Raw genomic sequence first — 22,607 nt, 5'->3', positions numbered from 1 at the left:
TATACATTTGTAGAGAAATTCTAACCAATGTATCTTTGATACACGGTAAATAGAAAACATTTTGAAAAAAAAAAATTACAAGGACTTTACCTTCATGATAAAAAACTTCTTTATTTGTAACGTTCATGCATCTCAGGTAATATTAAAATGTATGAATAGATCAAAAGTAATTGCTTGTCAATGTAAAGAAAATTAAAACAATGATAGGGGAATATAACATTTGACTACATTGGTGAACATACGAACTATTTTATTGAAACCAATATTCATTCATGAAGTAATGGTCAACAAAAACATGCTGCTTTTTACGAACATTTCAAATTATTTTTGTCATACCTTTTTAATTTAATGTATAAATCTTTATAACTGTTATCACTGGAATATATAAATATTTAGGACATGATACTAAATTTTCTTTAGTTCACTGCCTAACATCTCTCGTAACTCTGTATATGTACTCTCAGATATATATATGTGTGTGTGTAGATATATATATATATATATATATATATATATATATATATATATATATATATATATATATATATACCGTATGCAGAAAATAAATGCGCAGAGGTTTCTTTAAACAATAAAAGAAAAAAAACTTCGCATAATCCATTAATACCTCGACTTATATTGTCGTTTTCAAAAATGATACAAAAAGTTTATATAAGCAAAGAATTAAAAGTAAACATATAAATTTTTAGAATCAGCTGATATGTTCCATTCTGATTTATAGTATTATTTTTTTAACCCCTTAGTATATTATAAGAAAAGGGCTTTATATTAAAATTTAGATTAATAATATAAAAAGGCGTTGTAACAGCTTCAAATAAATTAAATACTAACAATTTTGTTGTTTTTGAGTTGTAAATTCATACATAATAAAAATAATTAAAATATATTTTTCACAGATCATTTTCTTATTTAATCTAAAAGGTTACTTTGTGTCAACAAAAAGGTTGACTTTGTGATGACTAATTGATTTGCTTGTTCTAAATTTTCTAATAACATTTTGGAAGAATCTTCTGGTACTTTACAAATCTCTTTTAATGTGTAAAAATTATTAAATATATCGTTATGAGCCAATGAATGTTGTGAAACAAATTTGTCGTCTTTTCTGTTGGATGAAGACCGATGTTTATTCATCCTAATATGTAAGGGATTTGTCGTTAAACCAATATAGTCCTTGAGAAAACATTTGCATGACAACTGATAGATTATATTCTTTGATTTACAGTTAATTTTATTTGAAATTTGATATGTTTTATTAGTTGTGCTACTTGTAAAAGTTTTAGAAGGATTCATATTTTTGCATGTAGCACAACGCTTGTCTTCTTGTCTTCGCAAGAATGGCAACCTAAAAAAATTTCTTTCTGCATCTGAATTTGGAATTTGGTTAGGCAATAATTTAGGTCTTACCAGAAGGTTCTTCAGATTACGGGCTTTACAAAAAATAATTCTCGGGGTTTTGAAAACAAACTATTTGCCAAGGGGATGATTCTAAAATGTTGCACGCCGTTTTTAATATATTGTTAGTTTTATGTAGCCCCGGCAAATATTGGGTAATAAATTTAGGATCATCTGTATAATTTTTCTTGTTCCTGCTGTTGTTATTTATTTTCGACTTGTGAATTTGATTTATAATAATCTTGGTAGGGTAGTTCCTAGCAGTAAAAGCTTTAGATAATGTTTCTATATAATGATGGTAATCCGAGTTATTTGAACATAAATGTTTTGCTCGGATTGATAGGCTTTTTGGTGTGGACTTTTCAATGTGAACAGGATGGCAACTGTTATAGTGAAGGTAATGCATGGTATTAGTTTCCTTTACATGAATTTTTGTCTTTAGATAGCCGTGTTGTATAAAAATGTTTAAGTCCAAAAAGGTTACAGTTTTAGAAGAAAAATTCCAAGTAAATTTTAAAAATGAAAATGAATTTAGTTGTATTAAAAAAGTTTCCAATAAAGTTTACCATGTTCCCAGATCACGAAAATATCATCTATAAATCTCAGCCAAACAAGAGGTTTGTGTGGCTGAGATTGCAGAAAATCCTCTTCGAGCTTACCCATAAATAGGTTTATATAGGAAGGTGCCATCCTTGTTCCCATTGCTGTACCATTAACTTGTACGTAATTTTGATCTCTAAATATATAATTATTCATTATTAGTATCATGTTAATTAAAGTAACTATAAAATTTGTGCCAGGGTTAGAAGTGCTTGCCCTATTGTTTAAAAATGAAGTTACATACTGTTTACCTTCACTGTGTGGAATGTTGGTATATAGTGATTGTACATCAATATTCACTATAAGAATGTCATTTGGGAGTGGTTGTTTAATTTCACTGAGCATTTCGATAAAATTATCTGTTTTATTGACATAAGAGTTCAAATTCTTGACAAAGGGTTATCAAAGTTCATCCACGTAACTTGAAATCCGTTCGGTCGGAGATCCGTTGCCGGAAACAATGGGTCTTCCTGGATGTGGTCTTGAAGGTTTGTAAATTTTTGGTAATATGTAAAAAACCGGTGTTCGAGGTGTTTTTGGGACTAATAAATTAAGGGTTTCCATATTGATGTCCTCTTTGGGACCTTCTTGTAACAAATATTCTCTTATTTCATCGTTGAATTTAGCAGTTGGATCTTGATCAATTGGTTTGTAAAATTTTAAGTCTTGTAGTTGTTTTTCAATTTCGCATACATAATCATTAATAAATAAAATGAAAATAGAATATCCTTTGTCGGAATTTAGAATTACTATACTTTTGTTTTGTTTTAAGGATGAAATAGCCCTTCGTTCGTTTAATGTTACATTTCCTTTTTTTCTGTAGGGTATCAGTAAATGCAGGTTGAGCCAAATTCGCTATTATTACGTTAACAAAATTGTTCGATGATGGCAGGTTTGTTGGAGTCCATTATGATTTTGATGAAATTTTGATACATAATTTGGTATTATAATTCTTGTGAATTAATTGTAGACTGTTGTTGGGAAAAGTTAAATTTAAGTCCTACATTTCTAGCAAATCTGAGAGCGTCTGCCACAAAATTCGTGTAGTTGAATTTGGGTGCGGTGCAAAAGTAAGCCGCTTTTCTAAAACTGAAATTTCATCATCGGTGAGATTATATTTCGAAAGGTATACTACATTGGAAGGCAATTTACTAACCTCACTTAGACTTGAGGTTCTTGTTATAGGATTCTCAATATTTTTATCATGGAATAAATAGACTCTAGGTAGATGAGATCTTAGACTTTTGGATAGCTTATTCAACAAGGCAGGATCATCTTTGGAATTAGCATTATAGCAATTAGTAGTAGACTTTTTAGACTTGATGATATTAAAAAGCTTTTTTGGATGGGGTGTTCATTTTATTATCCATCACGCTTCGTAGTTCAAGGAGCAAATCATTACTTTTTAAAGTAAACTCACGTTGATTAATAAGTTTTTGATACAACATTCTCAATTTTACTGTATGTTCTGTAGATAGTTGTCTGTAGAGTAGAATACTTAGTTCAGTCAATTTTTTGCCAGTGTACGTAACAAATACTTTAACCTCGTTCCGAAGTTGTGGTGGAAAAGTAAATAAATAAAATAATTGTATAACCATCGGTCTTCATCCAACAGAAAAGACGAGAAATTGGTTTCACAACATGCATTGGCTTATAACGAAATATTTTATAATTATTGTTACACATTAAAAGGGATTTGTAAAGTACGCGAGAAGATTCTTCCAAAATTCAATTAGAAAATTTAGAACAAGCATATCAATTAGTCACTAAGTCAAAATTACCTTTTGGATTAAATAAAAAATGATCTGTTAAAAATATTCTAAATTAATCTAAAATCTAAAACAATGTATTGACTATACTTTAATATTATTTTCATTTTTTATGAATTTACAACTAAAAAAAAAAACAAAATTTTTAATATCTAATATAATTTTAAGCTGTTAGAACGCCTTTTTATATTATTAGTCTAAATTTTAATATAAAGCCCTTTTCTTATAATATACCAAGGAGTTAAACAAATTATACTATAAATCAGAATAGAACATTTCAGCTGATTCTAAAAATGTATATGTTTACTTTTATTTCTTTGCTTATATACACTTTTTTATCCTTTTTGAAAACGACAATATTAGTCGAAATATTAAAGGATTTATGTGAAGTCTTTTTCTTTTAATTTATATATATATACATATAATTTTATATATAAATATATATATATATATATATAATTACAATAAACTTTGAATCGCAAAAAGTACTTGCTCCGCCGGGAGTCGAACCCGGATCTCTCACTTGCCGGGTGAATGTGCTACCATTACACCACAGAGCGCTTACTTTTTCCGATTCAATTATTTGGTATTTGGCCGTATCTGTCACATATGCGTTTAAATAAGCAAACTAACATATGATCGGAAGACCACATACCTGTCAAACGACTTTTATTTACATTAAATTGTGTAAATGGCAATTGCCTTATTTAATTTCAATAAACTTTGAATCGCAAAAAGTACTATATATATATCACATCTTTATTTTGTATCACACCTGAAGCGTTACTTTGAAATATATTTAAAATTTGAATAGTAGGTGTATTTTGCCATCCTAAAAAAAACTAAAATAATATTATTAGTCAGTAGCTTTTATTATTTCAATAGCTTTAGTGCTCATATATTGATTGCCCGTAATCCGGTTTGGTAATAGTAATAAACCCATTTCATAATTAACACAATAAGAAAATTCTGCAATTATTCCATCATAGACACGCTGTGTCAGACAAAAACTTTCAACTATATTCAAATTTACTGCTGAATGGTTTTATAATCAAGAATACCTTTCGTTTACCTTCACATAGCGCTCGTAATCAATGGCTTTAGGCCACGGAACGGCACGTGGAAGTTTGGGACATCACAGTCTAAACATAGTCTAGAGTATCTTCAAGAAGTTCTTAGCTTCAAGAGGAGTGGACAGTTTCAATTTCCATGTAAACACGACGTAATTGTCTAGAAAACACTCCTATATAAACGGGTTCACATGAGAACTATGACGATGAGTGGCACATAACTTGTGAACCACTACATATGGCACATACTACATACCATTAAGAACAACCGGCCTATCGAGTAATAAGTACAACGAATGGAGCAACACCGACGATGGTGGACAATATTTAATTTCATCCTCTATTTACCAATATTTTTGTTAAAAATAACATAAATCGTTATTTGTTTTTATATTTTTTTAAGGAATGCCATCAAAATGCATTTATAAACACAGGTGGCCAGCCTGGTGTGAGACTCTAAAAAAATTGGGAACTACTTTTAATTCTAAAAACCTTCTCTATACTATATAGTCCCTACCCATAAACTATTACCCTTTATATTAGATCCACTTTTAACGTAAGGACACGCGCCGATCTGACCTTCGAATATTTTAAAACTTAGATACTGATATGGTATTTGTTGAGTTTCCTTACTCAATTATATATATTTTGCGTAATAGAAGGCCGTGGAACAAATTATGCTGATAATTTTCTAATTAATTTTAACAAGTAATCTTTTATTTAAGACAGAAGAACTTTTGATTATTATTTTCCAATGCGCATAAAATACGATTGTCAACAGATGTGGAGATATTAAATTGTATTAGTTTCAAGTATTTTTATTTATATGAGCTAATATGATTTATCTATTTCCAACCAAGTCAAAGCTGGTTAACAATTTATTATCTCATGGATTTTAAACATGTTAAAGGATACTTATTTCAAAGAATACTATTATTTGTAATTTTTAGACTTGATGTAGTTTTGTATATACACTAAAATTTGTATATTTAATTTAATAATAAATATAGGGATAATTCATGAATGATAAAAAATAGGTAGATTTTCAACACAAAGTTCACAATATTTACAAATCAGGTGAAAAAGAATATTTTTGATTAATTAAGAGTGTTTAAATATGTTTTAAGACCCTCTCGGTAGATTGCATATATTACTGGATTTGATATTAATTTTTCTGTTGCTTATGTAAAACATTCAATAATAATTAGATTTAAAAATAATATTAATAATAAGAGCATTACCAAAAGAAATTTTTACCTCACTTTAAATTACGTTAAATTACATTACATCCACACTCCTACGTTAAATTACATGCTACATGCAATATGTCTAAAACATAAGAAATATTTCTTAATAGAGGAATCTTCACAACAGGTTGTACTAGATGAAATTTAAATTTAAAAATTAGATTTTGTATACATTAATCTTAAAAAAAACATCCCCGACTGGCATATACCAATGATTTATAAACGCACATTTAAAATATGTCAGTCAGTGAAAACACTGAAAATATGAATTTCACAATAATACATTCCAATAGTCCTTCCTTGTATATTTAATTCCTTAATGAACTTCTTGAATTATTATATATTTCTAATCAAAGTTAAAAACCAATTTAATCATAATTTCAGTATTTGTTCCTTCTATTATTGGGAAGGAAATTGTTCTATCATTTATTTAAAATATTTTATTATTTAACATTGCCTAAGAAGATGGCAAGTTCAGGCAAGTATTTTTAATGTCATGGGTGAGCAATCCTGCTCTGGCCAAGCTTAATTGTGATCTCTAATGCTAAAAAATATGTTAAAACATAATCTAGAATAAGGACTTCACAATAATAACCCCTGGGAAAGCTGGATAGGATGTCCTTCAACCGATGAGGCATAGATGTTCATCATAGTTGTGTTCTCGTGTTCCTTTGCCTTCCTAAAGGCATCCTTAAAGCATCGGAAAAGGTAGACACATAGGTATTCTAAAAGGTTGGCCTCAATAGTCGTCAACATGGAATCTACCTGGCTGTGGAAAAGTGGCTAAGCAGTATCCTCCTTAAGAGACGACGCTGATATATTGCTATAAGTGCACATGTAAACTCCATAATAGCCCATGTTGGCTATATCCCAGCTTGGTCTACTCATATTGGCTTAGATATTTTATTAAGAAGCCTACGCGCCTGACTTTGCATTTAATCTTTATATAAGGACCCAAGAGTCTCAGTACCTACGTTTCGCTTGGTACCAGAAAGATCTCTGTTGATTTTTAAGTCACAAATAAGTCAAAAAGAGCACCTAAGATTGTATAAAAAAATGAGAAAGTGTGCTGTTATGCAATCTTTCACCTAAAGTTAACAGATGGTTTTGCTGTTACCCGATAAAAGGCGCTGGTAATGATGGCTAATAATAACAATTATTCAAAGCAGTTGAGGCGATGATATTCGGGCCTTACTAAATTTATGAAAGGAGAAGAAGTAAGTGACGTGAAGAAAGAAAACTTTTCCTTTCATTATTACCTCTCGTTACAGAAGATCACATAAAAAGTAATTTAATTACATTATACTTTAAACTTATGTGTTCAATTGGTTATTGTTTCTCCACTACAATAGAGAAAGTGGAGTGTTTCCGGTAATTACTGAATCACAAGTTAATTACTACCAGTGTTGTTTGCCGTGCCTTCAGCCTTTGTCTTTTTCAGTGAATAGAGCATCCAGTTATTGCTTCATTGGCAATGCATTACGAAACACTCCAACTTCAACCGGTCATGGTATAATGGGACACCACCTCTATTAAAAACTAATTTAAGTAATTCATTACTAAATGGTTTTCTATTGACAACTTTTCCTGGAATATCTCAATAATATTTCGTACGTAGTCCTTTCATATTTAAAAAAATATTTAACTTTTGTTTTTACAGACTGAGATAATTAAAATATGAATTTTTATAAATGATCTTATATTTTTATAATGTGGTTACAATTACCGATGTATAATAAAATATTATATAATTCCAACTGGTTGATTGTTCTGAAAACACAATGATATATTTATTATAGTTTTCTATGAAAACATTAAAACTTATGGGCAAGCAGTTTCACAGGCTAGCAATTTAGTTTAGATAAACAGGGACATTATAAGCATATTCTTTATAAACTGCTTTCCAAACAATCATGAGATAAGCAATTGTCACTACAAGATATTACAAGCTCTTGATCCATTTTAGATTAGGGTTCAATGAGATGTTCTTTATTCAGTAAATTAACTAGTCTGATTCCTCCAATTTATGTATGAAATGTTCTGATATTTTATTAAATAGCTGGAACGAAAGTTGTTAAAATTTAAGTATGTAAGCCATTGTGGAGAAAGTCTTAGTCTAAGGGATACTAAAGTCATTAGCTTTTCCGCTTTCATTTTGATCATGTTTTAAAGCATCGTCCATCTTATCGTTATTTATTTATATCTTAAAGGGAAAATGTTATTGTGTATTAAAAGGTGAACTTTGTGAACATTCTTTATCAGTAATGGCCATTCAGTTGATAAATGGGAATGGTTCATTGGGATTGTAGAACAATAACTCAAATTTCCGGTCAAACCGAGCTTTACGGAAAACTATTATAGAGAATTTATTTTACTTCCCCGCTTAGTCTCTGCCGTAAAATATAACTAATTAGTTATTCGACTTCTAAAAATGTATGACTCGTCTTTTTTAATTTCCACGTCACAGGATGTTTACATGATTTGTTAAAAATTAAAATGAAAATATGTGTAGAATGGATTACGGTACTCAATAGAACTGTATATAGTCCATGAACTGATTTATTGCACAAATTATTTAATTCATACTATTTTGTCTAGTAATTATATTTCTAGGAATACTTCTGAAATAATAAAGAAACTTAATTCACGGTATTTGTTTTATACTGCTCCAGATCTAATAAAATCAATTTACAGACAATAAATTCTCACTTTCTTCATTTTTCACATATGGAAATAGATTTAAAATTATATTTACAATGTAATCCTAGACATATTTTACACTATAAATTCCATAACTGTTTTTAATTCTGATTCCTTATAAATGGTTAAATAAGGTCTATCCCATGACTAATGCAGATTCATAATTTACATTCTTAATTTTTAAAGAACAGAAAATGCATAATATAAAGCGCTTTTTTATTGATTTAGTTACTTAATCAGTGACATCTTTATAAAACTTGCGCCATTGATGTTTTAAGAACAGTAATATTTAAACTATGTCAATTCCAAACTTGCATACTGTTTCTGAACTTATACTGTTTTATGTAAACAGCAAGTATGTTTCAGAAGTTTAGAAACTTTACTTTAATTGAAAAAGTGTAAATCAGTAATTATATGAATGTATTTTTAAAACTTTTGTTTGCTTTTCACCTTTGATTACTGTTTGTGACGAGTCTTGAAAAAATAATAATTTATACATACGAGTAGTTAGATAAGCATGAGATATCGAACATGTAAATCAATTTTTTTTTTTAATTTACAAGTAATAATTACTTGTTTCTCATAATTAATTTGAAATGTTCACATAGTTCTTTCATAACTATTTACATCTATTCGGCGATGACTGCGAAATAAATATTTTAAGTGCATCGCTAGTTAGCCAAACAGTTATAATACCGATACAAATTTATGTGTGCATAATTGATGATATGTCTTTAAGGAACATGCAAGTCTAACATTATAGCGTTCTGAGGACACGTTTGTACGTAATCTTGGATCAAATACTGAAAAACTCAAATCCAGTGCAATTAGTCCATCAGTTAATGTCAATTATTTACAGTTAAATGCACTTTTTGGCGTGTGGGTTTTCAACACTTTACGTAAAATTAGAGTGTAAGTTTGAGAATTGAACCATTCATAAATCTTGGAGTATTTTGACAGTCAGTCGTGAATGTTAATTTGCCAAGTTTGGCTGATTGCCCAGATGAGCTGTTCATATAATGAATTTAGTAGTAATTGGTACGTTATTACGAGCCATTGCCATCAGATACACAACTACCATCTTCTCCCGAATGCTTGTGTTCTTATTAAGCATAGCTCTATGTAATCAGTGTATTCTTTTTGGAACGAGTGTAATATACTATTATTACTATTATACACTTTAAATAAATGGTTAAACTTAATTTGTATTCTGATTATAGTTAGAAATAACAAATAACTCAGTATGATATAATGTGAAATTTAATGATGATAAATTAATTGACATACAAGTTTGAATTTTGAAACAAGATGGAGGATACAATAATGGTAAATTTTTAAATACAATTCTTAATTTTTAGGGAAGGGTGGTCGTGCTGGCTTAATGAAATAGAAATATTGGGTATTTTATTTTATAAAAGATATTATAATTTTGAAAATAATTGTTGTTAAATTTTAATTATATTAATTTTGAATTATTAGCAAAAAATCGAATGTTCCTGGGTTTTATGTTCTTCCCAATGAATCACTAGTAAAACTTAAAAGGAATTTTCTCACCCAATGTCTGTCTTCTGCTTCTTTGTACTTCAGTGATAATAAGAATGTAATAAAGTAACCTTTCAAATACTGCTGAATAAATGTAACCAGTTTCTTTATAATAATAATCTTTGCTTCACTTCTTTCAGATCCCTCTCTCCTCTTCACCTTTCAAATATCTGCTCTCTTCACTCTTCAACAATCATCCCTGCACACTGTATCACTGACTTTAGTTCACTTTATAACTTTTGAATTTTATATGTAATAAGGTGAATTTTGATTAATTTTGATTTTGTATTTATTATTGTTTGTATTAAAATTTGAGACAATGTATAAATAATTATTCCTTAATTATTATTACTAACAAATTTCTAAATTAAATTAGGCCTAAGTATTGAAATGAATGTGAGATGGGCGTATGAAATGAGTCATTACAATATCCCCTCAGAAATCATGTGAAATAAATGAACATGGTTTCGATACAATGACGAATGAATAGCAAATGATACATATAGATGTGTGATACTTAAAGAGAAGGATGAACCACATTAAATGAGTGAATTAATTGATGATCTTACATACTATTTAATAAATTTAATTAACAAACAAACAATAGGGAAAAAAGGAGAAACAAAATTAAAATTAGGGTTAGGTAGTATTTAAGCTAAGCCAACGAACAAAGTTACAAGTTTATTAGTATACAATAAACAAACAATAGAGAAACATTGGATTAATGGCAAATATTTAATCAATGTCAAAGGACATAGTTTTTTATTTTTGGAAATACACATTTAATGAATTTGTGTACCGAATTAGCGGTATACTTTCCACTAACAAATTATTATCCCCTCCTGATAGGAAAATGTTTATATAGTATTGATTAAAAGTGTCTATGTCACTGGGTGTATAGTTTGCACTGTTTATTTGGGGAAATAGTATTTAATTTCACGCACGTCCCAACGCGTCAACTTCAGTATCTTCTGTAGCGTTGTTGACCGAGTTTTTATATGGCTTCAAAGAGGGATATATGATAAGGTCCATATACATGCTCTTGGGATAAATCAGAAATTTGGTAGCGTCGATTTCCCGAGGATTTCTTGAATTTTATGAATGGTCCTTCGTACACTTCAAATAATTTTGATGTTTCACCAGCTATAGCTTTAGAAAGGTGATGGGGACTTTACCAATACTTGGTCATTAATTTTGGAGAGAAACTGGTTTTCTCTTTTCATTTATCTTATCAGATCTCTTCTTTCTACTTTCTTCAAGTTTAACGCCTTGCAATCAGTAGTTTGTGTTCGATTGGTACTTCTTCAGCTAGTGGGTTTGATACATATTTTCCCAAAATCTGATATTTCTTGTTCCAAACTGTAGTTCGTTTGGTGTGAATCCAGTTGATTCATGGTAAATTTCATTAAGACATTCATTTATAAACAGGTACATATTTCACCCATCTCTTATGATTCTGTGAACAATATGTTCTGAGACAGCGCTTTATTTCTCTAATTGGCCGTTCTGCCAAATTAAAACTGGGGTGATACACTGGACTGTATATTAATTGTATGCTGTGGGATTCAAATTTCCTGATCCATTCGTTTACTTTTAAATTGGGTTCCGTTTATCTGATTGAATTCGTTTAGGAAAACCGTAATTAGGAAAGTGATGGTGAAATAATTTATGTAATATACTTCTGGTTGTTGCTCTTTGCAGTGGATAAAGTTTAACGAATTTGGTAAATATGTCAATAACAATTAACATGTATTTTGTATTTCCTACACTAGTCGGTTAAGGGGACCTATGATGTCAACTGCTAACTGGTCATTCTTCTCTCTGCATTTAACTCCTTTGGCTTGACTGTTGAGTGGATGGTTGTTGATTTTGCAGCGCTGACATTTATCACATGATGATAACAGTTGCCTGATTGTTCGATGCATATTCTTGAAAAATAAAATTTTCACGCAGTAACAGGAAACATTTTTTTTGCACCGCAGTGTAGATAATAGAGATGGCATTCTAGTATTAGTGGTTTAATTACTGATTCTGGGATGACTATAAGCCATTTGCCCTTAAATTTTTGTAGTAAAGTGTTGTCATATAAACGATAATTAGTATATAATTGTTGAAATTCATTTGTTTCCATAGGTGACTGTAAGATTTCTATAAGTGGTTGTAGTTTAGGGTCTTGATGTTGAAGCTGAGGTAAGTTTCGGAGTTGAATCTTGTAGATGTTGGTCGGGAATTCTCTCGATGTAATGAATAGATAACTCAGTGAGGTTGTTGCATCGCTTGACATGTGCTGTGGGGATATACGACTGAGAGTGTCAGCAGTATTGTTGTCCGTCCCTTTGCAATGGATTATTTTAAAGTCGTACTCTTGTATAGCCAATATCCATCTTGCTAATCTACTGTTTAGCAAAACGGCAGGTTTTCAAAAAGGTTAAGGCGTGGTTATCTGTAATTACTGTTAACTTAACGCCCATAACAATGTATCGACACTTCTGTAGGCAGTGGATTTATAGCCAATAATTCCTTTTCGGTTGTGGTGAAAACGCTGTTCTGCTGGTTTTAATGTGCGTGATATGAACATAAATTGCGGCTTTTTCGTTATTTTCTTTTATTTGATATAGATGTCCGCCAATTGCAAATTCAGACGCATCGGTTTGTAAGTAGAATTCTTTGGATGGATCGGGGTGTGTTAGAGTGTTAGTTTTTATGAACATCTGTTTAATTTTGTTGAATGTTGTATCATCATCTCTAGTCCAATTAAATTTAACCTTCTTTGACGTTAGTCGTAATAGTGGCTGGACTGTTTCAGAGAATTTATGAATAAATTTATTGTAATAATTGATACATCCGAGGAATGCTTTTAATTGTGTACGACTTCTGGAGTTGGGAAGTTTAGAATTGGATCAATCTTACTGTTATCCAAACAAAGACCTTCATTTGTTAGAGTAAAACCTAGGAATGGTACAGAATCTTTACAGAATTGAGATTTTTCAAAGTTTATTGTCATGTTGGCTTCAGCTAGCTTTTGAATATGTATTCTAGGTGTTGTAGATGTGTATTGAAATCGGGGGAAATGATACATATGTCATCAACGTAAATTGCTGTGAAAGCTTCTATCTCATCATCAAACACGTTATCAAGAGCTCGTACTAGTGCAGCTTGGGAGGTAGAAATTCCAAATGGTGTGACTTTGTACTGGTAGGTCTTGCCTCTAAATTGGAATGCGGTGTATTGACGCGAAGTTTTAGTAAGTGGGATTTGCCAATATGAAGCCGTTAAGTCTACACTGCTTATGAATTTTGCGTTTCTACATTTACTCAGAATTTCGCTAACACTGCGGTTACATTCGAAATCTGGTTTAATTATTGCGTTTACTTTGCGGGCATCTAAACACAATCGAATTTCTCCAGACTTTTTAATTACTGGGATGATAGCATTTACGTAGGTACTTTTGCTTCTCTCGATTATGTTAAGGTTCTCCATCCGTTTGAATCTCAGCTTGTACAGCGTCTTGGTACGCTTGAGGTACTGGATAGGTTAATGATTTAAAATTTTTAGGATTTTCTATATTTAATTCGTGTTCATATTTAGTGCAACATCCGGGTTTGTCTGAGAAAACGTCCCTATTATCGGTATAGTAGATTGATCAAACATTGTTTTTGTTCTTCATTTATGTAGTTATTAGGGATTAGAGTTTTCATTATATCTTCCACCGACATTTTATCTTTGGTTGATATATTGTGTTGTGCATCAATGTAATCATTATTCTCATTATTAATCTTGTTTATCTTCCCATTGTTTTATAGTGCCATACTCATTAAATGTTGACATTGAGTCATTTAAAATCTTCCATAAGCATAACGCCTTGTTGAGTGGTGATTTCACATAAGTGCCCTTCATTTATTGCCATTACAAACTTCATTATAACCTTTGTATTGTTTTATTTTCATATTTATTGTATTATTATTAAAGTTTAGCTCTGCTTTCCATAATACTAGCATATCCATTCCTAAAATCACTGGTTTGACAAGATGCGGTACTATAAGGAATTGTATGTGAGTAGTCTCGTCAGCTACTGTGACAGGTACATATATGACACTGTTGATTCGTTTTGAAATGTTTCCAATAGCAGTTTTAATGGTAGTATTGGCTAGGGGCAGTTCTTCAAATGGCTTTAATGATTGTTGGTTGTCCATAAACCAAGACTCTGACAAACAAGTAATAGATGATCCGATCCGGAATCAATTAAAGGCATTAGTTTCTACATTATTAATTTTGATGTTAATTTCTGGACATCTTATTTGTATAGGATTAGTTATTAGTGGATGTTCTATTTTTTCCTCAAAAAGGAAATCTTTATCACATATTATGTTGTTAACTTGAAATTCATTACTAGGGTTATAGTTTGAAGAATAATTCTGATTTAAATATCCGAGGTCGTTATTTTCTAGCGCTGTAGTTTCGTATTTTATTTCTGGTGCGATGTTTCCTCGGTTCCGTTCTACAGCGCGCAGCCGTTTCCCGCCGCTGGAACGTCTTCGCTGCGGTCGTTGCCGGTACTAGAAGGTAGATTTCGAGCATTTTCTCCCTGCCGCACGATAGTGCATACTTGTGCCTGTTCTGTGGTGGGGTAATGTCTATCGTTTCCTGGGTAGTAGTGAGTATTCTGTCGATTTTTGGTAGTGGTCTTTGTATGGTTGTGTCTTACTCTTGAATTCATTATCATTACGACTGTTGTATGGGTGGTAATAGTTTTTGTTATGTTGGTTTCGATCATTATAATGTTGATTTTGTCCGTGACATTGATTCCTTGGCTGATATGCTCTTTGTTCAATGTTATTATGTGGTGTGACTGGGGATTGGTGAGGTTTCTGGTGTATTGGCTTATAACCAGATGAATTGTGATTTTGGGATGAAATTATTTTGTTCCGTTTTGGGCCGTCTCGGATGTCTTCTCGTTGTAGTAATCGTTCAAAACTCTTTAATGGTGTTAATGTTTTGAACGCTCCGGCTATCCTGAATAATTTGTTCAAAAACCGTTCCGATAAAATGGTGACGATTTCTTCTTCGGTTATTAGTGGGGTAATCGATTGTAGTGTGATAACACGCTCGGTGAAGTATTCAGCACGAGTCAATGTTCCATTATTCTTGTAATGTTCTGATTCTATTTTTGCACGTATGCCGCGTTGCACATCACGACTCCAATATTTCGTAGTAAATTCTTGTGCAAAATCCTCCCAGTTTTTTAATATCGTGTTTTATTAATTGGAAACCATCGTGACGCGTGACCTTCGAGACTACTTTCTAATATGTCAATGAGATGTTCAGTGTTAGATGTGTGTGTGAGTTGCACACGACCTATATTTTTTTCGTAATACCTTCTAATTTTTTGTAAAAAATTCCATTGGACAGGTAGAACGTCCGTTGAATTTTGGCACTTGTCTGTCTACAGAATCTCCTCCGGTACAAATGACTTGCAATGGTTCACATGGTTTCGTCTCAATTTGAGATTTAGATTTTATATTTTCTAATTCACATTCATATTTATTAATACACTCGGCTAGATTGTTTATTCTATCATGATTGTTTTTGGATTTGTGGTTGAATTTCATTTATAATGGTTTTGATTTGTATTTTATTTGTTTCCGGCGTTTTCATGTCGTACTTGGTCTATAGCATTTTTTATTTCAAAAGCAATTTTATTTTCTAGAGTTTGATTTTTGTTTTGTACCGATTCTAATATCTTGAACTGTTGGTTTACAAATGCCTTATGTTCTTCAAAAACTATGATTTAATTCTCCTCTAATGCTGTCAGTGGATTCTTTAATTTTCAGGTCTATTTTTTCACGGAATTGATCTTGATTGTCCCTTATAGCGTTCAATTCATTTCGGAATTTCAGTTTGATTATCCGCAGTTCATTAATTTGTGTCTCGAGTGTCTCCCTACAAGATTTGATTTCATAGCTAAGTTCGATTTTAGTTTTAGAAATACAATCACTTATTTCGTTTATTTTTGCGTTTAGGTTTTCGTTTAACTCAGATTTAGTGTTAATCAAATTTTCATTAAGTTGTTTAAACCGTTCATGATAGCATGAAGAGCTGTCGATTGGGACTCGTCAGCGGTTTGTTTATTTGACCTGTCACTGCCAATGGCATCAAACTGATTGAGTATAATGAGAATGTTCAACTACGTTTAGTGTGGGAGGCGCAGTAGCTCCATCTTCACGTCTCTGCAGGGAATCAGGGAAATTTGCCGCGTAGGTGTTGGTAGCACTGTTTTCATTCATCCGTGATTCGTTGTTGACCGCTGTGAGAATGTTGACTTTGTTAGCGCGAGGAATTGTGGGAGTTTTGTTCTGCTTCTTCTCTCTGTTCGCTTTTCGTCTTCGATACCGGGATTAATGGCGTCTTTGTTTACGTTTAGCACTTGGTTATTTTCCATATTATCTGTTGGGAATGGGTACCGTTTAGGGTATCTTAAATTAAAATCACGGGACATTAATTGCGATAAAAGATAGAATAATATTACAGGACTAATGTATTGTTAATTAAATCTTATATATTATAATAGTGAGTTATTAAATAACCTATAGCCTATTGACAGACAATATGATATAAATTGACAACTAACTACGTACAGTACATTATGTCTAGGGCTATTGTTACGATCTAGAAAATTGTCTCAAATCAAAGATTATAAATATTTCATTAAGCCACTACGTTGGACGCCAATTTTGTAATATACTATTATTACTATTATACACTTTAAATAAATGGTTAAACTTAATTTGTATTCTGATTATAGTTAGAAATAATAACAAATAATTCAGGTGATGATAAATGTGAAATTTATGATGATACAATTAATTGACATACAAGTTTGAATTTTGAAACAAGATGGAGGATACGATAATGGTAAATTTTTAAATATAATTCTTAATTTTTAGGGGAAGGGTGGTCGTGCTGGCTTAAATGAAATAGAAATATTTATAAAAGTATTTTATTATAATTTGAAAATAATTGTTGTTAAATTTTAATTATATTAATTTTGAATTATTAGCAAAAATCGAATGTTCCTGGGTTTTATGTTCTTCCAATGAATCACTAGTAAACTTAAAAGGAATTTTCTCACCCAATGTCTGTCTTCTGCTTCTTTGTACTTCAGTGATAATAAGAATGTAATAAAGTAACCTTTCAAATACTGCTGAATAAATGTAACCAGTTTCTTTATAATAATAATCTTGCTTCACTTCTTTCAGATCCCTCTCTCCTCTTCACCTTTCAAATATCTGCTCTCTTCACTCTTCAACAATCATCCCTGCACACTGTATCACTGACTTTAGTTCACTTTATAACTTTTGAATTTTATATGTAATAAGGTGAATTTTGATTAATTTTGATTTTGTATTTATTATTGTTTGTATTAAAATTTGAGACAATGTATAAATAATTATTCCTTAATTATTATTACTAACAAATTTCTAAATTAAATTAGGCCTAAGTATTGAAATGAATGTGAGATGGGCGTATGAAATGAGTCATTACACGAGTAATTACTTAATAATATATTATGTTTTAATATAGGTAAGTTTTCGAAAATTAGTACTTGCGTAATGCTTTTACAATCAGAATATTATGTACTATTAAGTATTTTGTACATGACTTTTATAAGTATTAGAACTAATTATTAATATTCCTCATGACGAATTATCTTTCTAATAATATTTTGTTATTTCGTTATTCTAGTTTTATAGATGAGTTATATAAACTTTAGTTTTGTGGTTTAGGATACTTTAGGAATCATAACACAAATATTTCTAATGATTAACCACTAAAAATATGAGTTAATTATAATCGTTTGTATATAGTTTTATTTTCAAAAATAAATTGTATAATATAATTTTCAAAAACTGTTTGTGGATACACTGGTAGTAACATAATTGTGGCTTAAAAAATGTAAATTTCTGTTACCATTCTGTTTTTTTTTTATTATTAAACTTGTTTAACATTTAAATAGACTAACAGTTTGCAGTGGCATTGACGTAATATTTCAGTGAGGAACTGTTTTGCTAAAAAGATGTAACATACAATTGACTATACAAGTTATATTAGTTTTGAATTATTGGTTCAATTGAAAAAGTATTTTACAGTTAACGAAAACTTATATACCTTAAACCTCCAGAGAAAATATAATTTTGTTATAGCAATTATCAGTATAATGCTTAAAAATTGTTTATTACATCGTAACAATATTTTTTTAATCTAATCTTTCTGGCTATGGTTATCAGTGAACCTACAGTAATTTTTAGTCTATTATAGCAATGAGATTAATCAAGTTTTGTATTATTAAGCTAGTTTTATGTACTTTAATATTATATTAGTATATAGTGTTAAAATGGATTTTACAAATGTTGTAAAGAATGAAAGTGTTAACCTTGTTTACCTCTTCACTCCTTAACCAATCAATAACACAGTCGTTGGTGATGTTGCTAGGCTGTTAGATACACCGATGACACGCATGAGAAATTATCATCAAAATTAGGTTTTTAACTAAACTGTTCTCATGGTAGCTCTTAAGCGAAATGTCTACAAAACCTCAAAGACAAATATGCCCAGATCTACACACTAATTCCCATTCCAAATTTATTTTCGAGCACTGTACGCACTATATAACGCAGATTAGGGAAGCTGTAATATAGGTGTATAACGGTCTCAAAATAGCTGAAAGATTTTTAAACTTAATAAATAAATGTTAAGATTAATAAATGTTAAAAATAAAAGATAATCTTAATATCACGGTCACGTTCTTTGCCAGTCTGGTACACCGTCTGATTCCAACGCGGAGAAAATTTTTATAGCTTTAAATAATTCAGAACTTTGTTATTTAGGAACCTTGTGAAAAATCAAAATGTTTCTACAATGCTAATAACATTTCTTAAACCTGTCTTTATCATTTTTGAATCCCGACCAGTATTTGAGATATCCATTACATATAAGTACTATAATAAATGAATTATTCGCGTCTCTTGTCACAAAACCTATCCTATTAAATAAATCCATGCTGGTTACAACTATACGTATCCCTGATGCAAAGCTTGATATTTTATCCAGGTACGGGTATCCATAGTATTGTGTTATAACAGTTTACCTCTCATGTTGAATGGTACTGATTGCTGTTGGTGTTTCCGACTTTACAGCTCCTAGTATATCAATGTCAATGTGTTGGAAAGTATCGTGGTGTTAGCTTAGTGGTTTATAGAACATGGAGGATTTAACATCCTACAACATGGCAAGGTACGCCACGCCGCCGTCACACTGCGGTTGCATGGAACACTTCAGATCTATAGCTAATATAATTCTAGAGGTGCCCTGTGGATAAATAGACAGACTGACAAACGTACGGAAAAATAAATCGACTCTAAAGATAAGCATTGTAGAAATTAATCTTAATTATGTATAAATGAAGCATCTTGTACAATTTATAGTTTACAGAATAAAAAATCTTTAGAGATATATTGCTAAATGATACATTTAAATTTTTGTTAATTAAGGTATGCCCCATTTAGTGATTACATAGTAAATGCTACTGTGACGTAGTGAGAGTAAAAAGTAACTTCAAATTATTCCTTGTCACTGAATGTTAACATTTTCGATCCAATATTCTGTTTTCTTTTTACTATATCGATAAAAATGGCACCTGTTAAAATCTCATATGATTGTAATCAGTTGTTTACTAATTAATCTATTCTGATATTTTCTTGATGCAACTGTGGTTACCCATAGCACTAATTTTTAAATTGGCTAACACTAAACCACATCTCGTTAAATGCCATATATTATTATCGCACTCATTGTTACTTATACAAAGTTCAAGCGCCATAAAAATTGCAACTCTATGGGTTAGTTTACTTCCTATCGTGAAAAAAGGCACAGATATAAAGTAAAATTTTTATTGAGTCACAGGTTTCGTTAACCCTCGGCAAATAAGCATGGATATTTTCTGGTGGAGTGACAGCTGTGTCGACTTCAAGATAGGTTTTGGAATATGTTGAATGGGTTCAAAAATATTAGCCAATTAATCACTGCTAACTTTTACCATATGAATCTCGAGAGTAAGTGGAAAGAGGACAATGTCAATTTGACTAGTGATTAGAGATCATGGGTTTATCACGTAAGCCTCTACAACAAGCATTGTGTTTCTCCTTCAAGCTTGTAATTCGTCCTTCTGTATTATATTTTGGGGTGGTTCAAACGTTTCAATACTTTTGTTAGTTATCCTAATTATAAAGCGCCTACAACTTGCATAGTTAGTGCCAGAGTAGTCTAATGTTTTTCATTAGGACGTGTAAAAGATATAATATTGTTTAAAGAACAGGTTTGTTAATACAAACATATTAGAAATAAATTTAAAATCCTTTTATAAAAAGAAACCTATACTAATATATACAGATAAATAGCAGTAGAAGTACTCAACAAAACGAATAATGAACACAAAAAAGTGAACAATGACGGGCAATTTGATAGAGTCTGGTTCATTCCTAGATTGAATGACGCTAATAATCAACTTGGGTCGCGAATTGGATGCCAATATATGAGGCATTGCTGATCTATTATACTTCGCTAGATATAAAATTTAAACTTATAGAAGTATAAACATAAATTTCTGTACGCTTTTGAATTTTAAAATTGATCTTAACAATGAAACCACTTACGTTTATAAGAAATCAATTTGTAAACTAAATGCCATTTTATATAATGCATGTGTATTGGTTATAAACTATTAATTTACTTTACATAACTTTTGAAATATTAATATTTATCAGTGAACCACAATGTGATATAGTTGTAATGTTACTGTGTGTGTGTGTGTGTGTGTGTGTGTGTGTGTGTGTGTGTGTGTGTGTGTGTGTGTGTGTGTGTGTGTGTGTGTGTGTGTGTGTGTGTGTGTGTGTGTGTGTGTGTGTGTGTGTGTGTGTGTGTGTGTGTGTGTGTGTGTGTGGTGTTTTACCAAAAAATATATTTAGTAGTAAGGTACAGACGAAAGTTACGACTTTCTACTTTGCTATGGTTAACTTAAAACTAAGTAATTATTTTTTTTAAAGCCCACATCATTTATAACTGTATCGTAAATAACTGATATTTTAATCATATAGTATCGCAGGAGTGGATGTAGTAGTAACAATCGGTTCGTGATTGGGACCTTAATTAATAATCGGAGCACTGACTTTAATACTGAAGCTTAACTGTATATGTTTTTAAAGTTTCTTATTGACGATAAAGGTAGGAGAGGATAACATGAATTCGGACATATGCTATCGTTATGTGTAACAACATTTATAACACTATGTTTCGAGTTAAAATTAACACTTATTCTAATAGCAAACTACCACACACTGTACCGAACACTGCTTACTTAGGTTATTTGGTAACATCTCAATGTCATACCAGCTTATAAACTGTTTTAACTGAATAATAAAAAGGTTGGATATGGATCGAGTACATACGGCTTCAATAATTGTCATAAACTATATATTGGTTGTAATACAAAAAATATGCACCCATCACTTCCCTTTTTCAATGTCACTGACGAAATATTTTCACCTACAGATTCAATGATTACAATAGCAAGGTTATTTATAATAAATGCATAATTTTAGAGTAATACATATTAAACAGTCAATTATTTCACCAGGAAATAAAACTATATTAAGAAAATATTCAATTTCAATGGAATATCAAAAATACATTTGCAGAGTGAAGACCGTGAGCTGATTACAGGTGGTACAGCATTAGTGGCTTCCTGACTTGTCCTGTATTGTTATTGTCTGCCATTTCTCATAATCCGCATTGATCCAATTGAATTATTAATTAAATTTGAATTGTTTTATTAAAATAATATACCTTGTAATTGCCATGGTATTCCTTGATTAGGATATTAGTTCAAGGACAGTTTCAGTTATACTACAGTTATCAAATTAGCAATACTGATTCATTTTATACTGTACAACAGTGAAGGTATCAAGGTATAAATAATTTTATGGTTGTATATATCACAAGTTTTTCCTTAGAACAATATGTTTTAAGTTTGCAAATTGGTATAACATGGACTTAGATGTTGGAATAGGAATTTATGCAATTTTAATTAAAATTTGTGAACATTTTTAGAAAGAGTATTAATAATTATCGAAGATTTCAATTATGATATTTTTATGGGCAGATTAAAATACCAAATATTTTTGTATCAGGAACTGTTTGAAGGAAAGAAAATATCA

This window comes from Homalodisca vitripennis, chromosome 5 (assembly GCF_021130785.1).
Source record: "Homalodisca vitripennis isolate AUS2020 chromosome 5, UT_GWSS_2.1, whole genome shotgun sequence".
Classification (NCBI taxonomy): Eukaryota; Metazoa; Arthropoda; class Insecta; order Hemiptera; family Cicadellidae; genus Homalodisca; species Homalodisca vitripennis.
Note: the sequence above shows the minus strand (reverse complement) of the source record.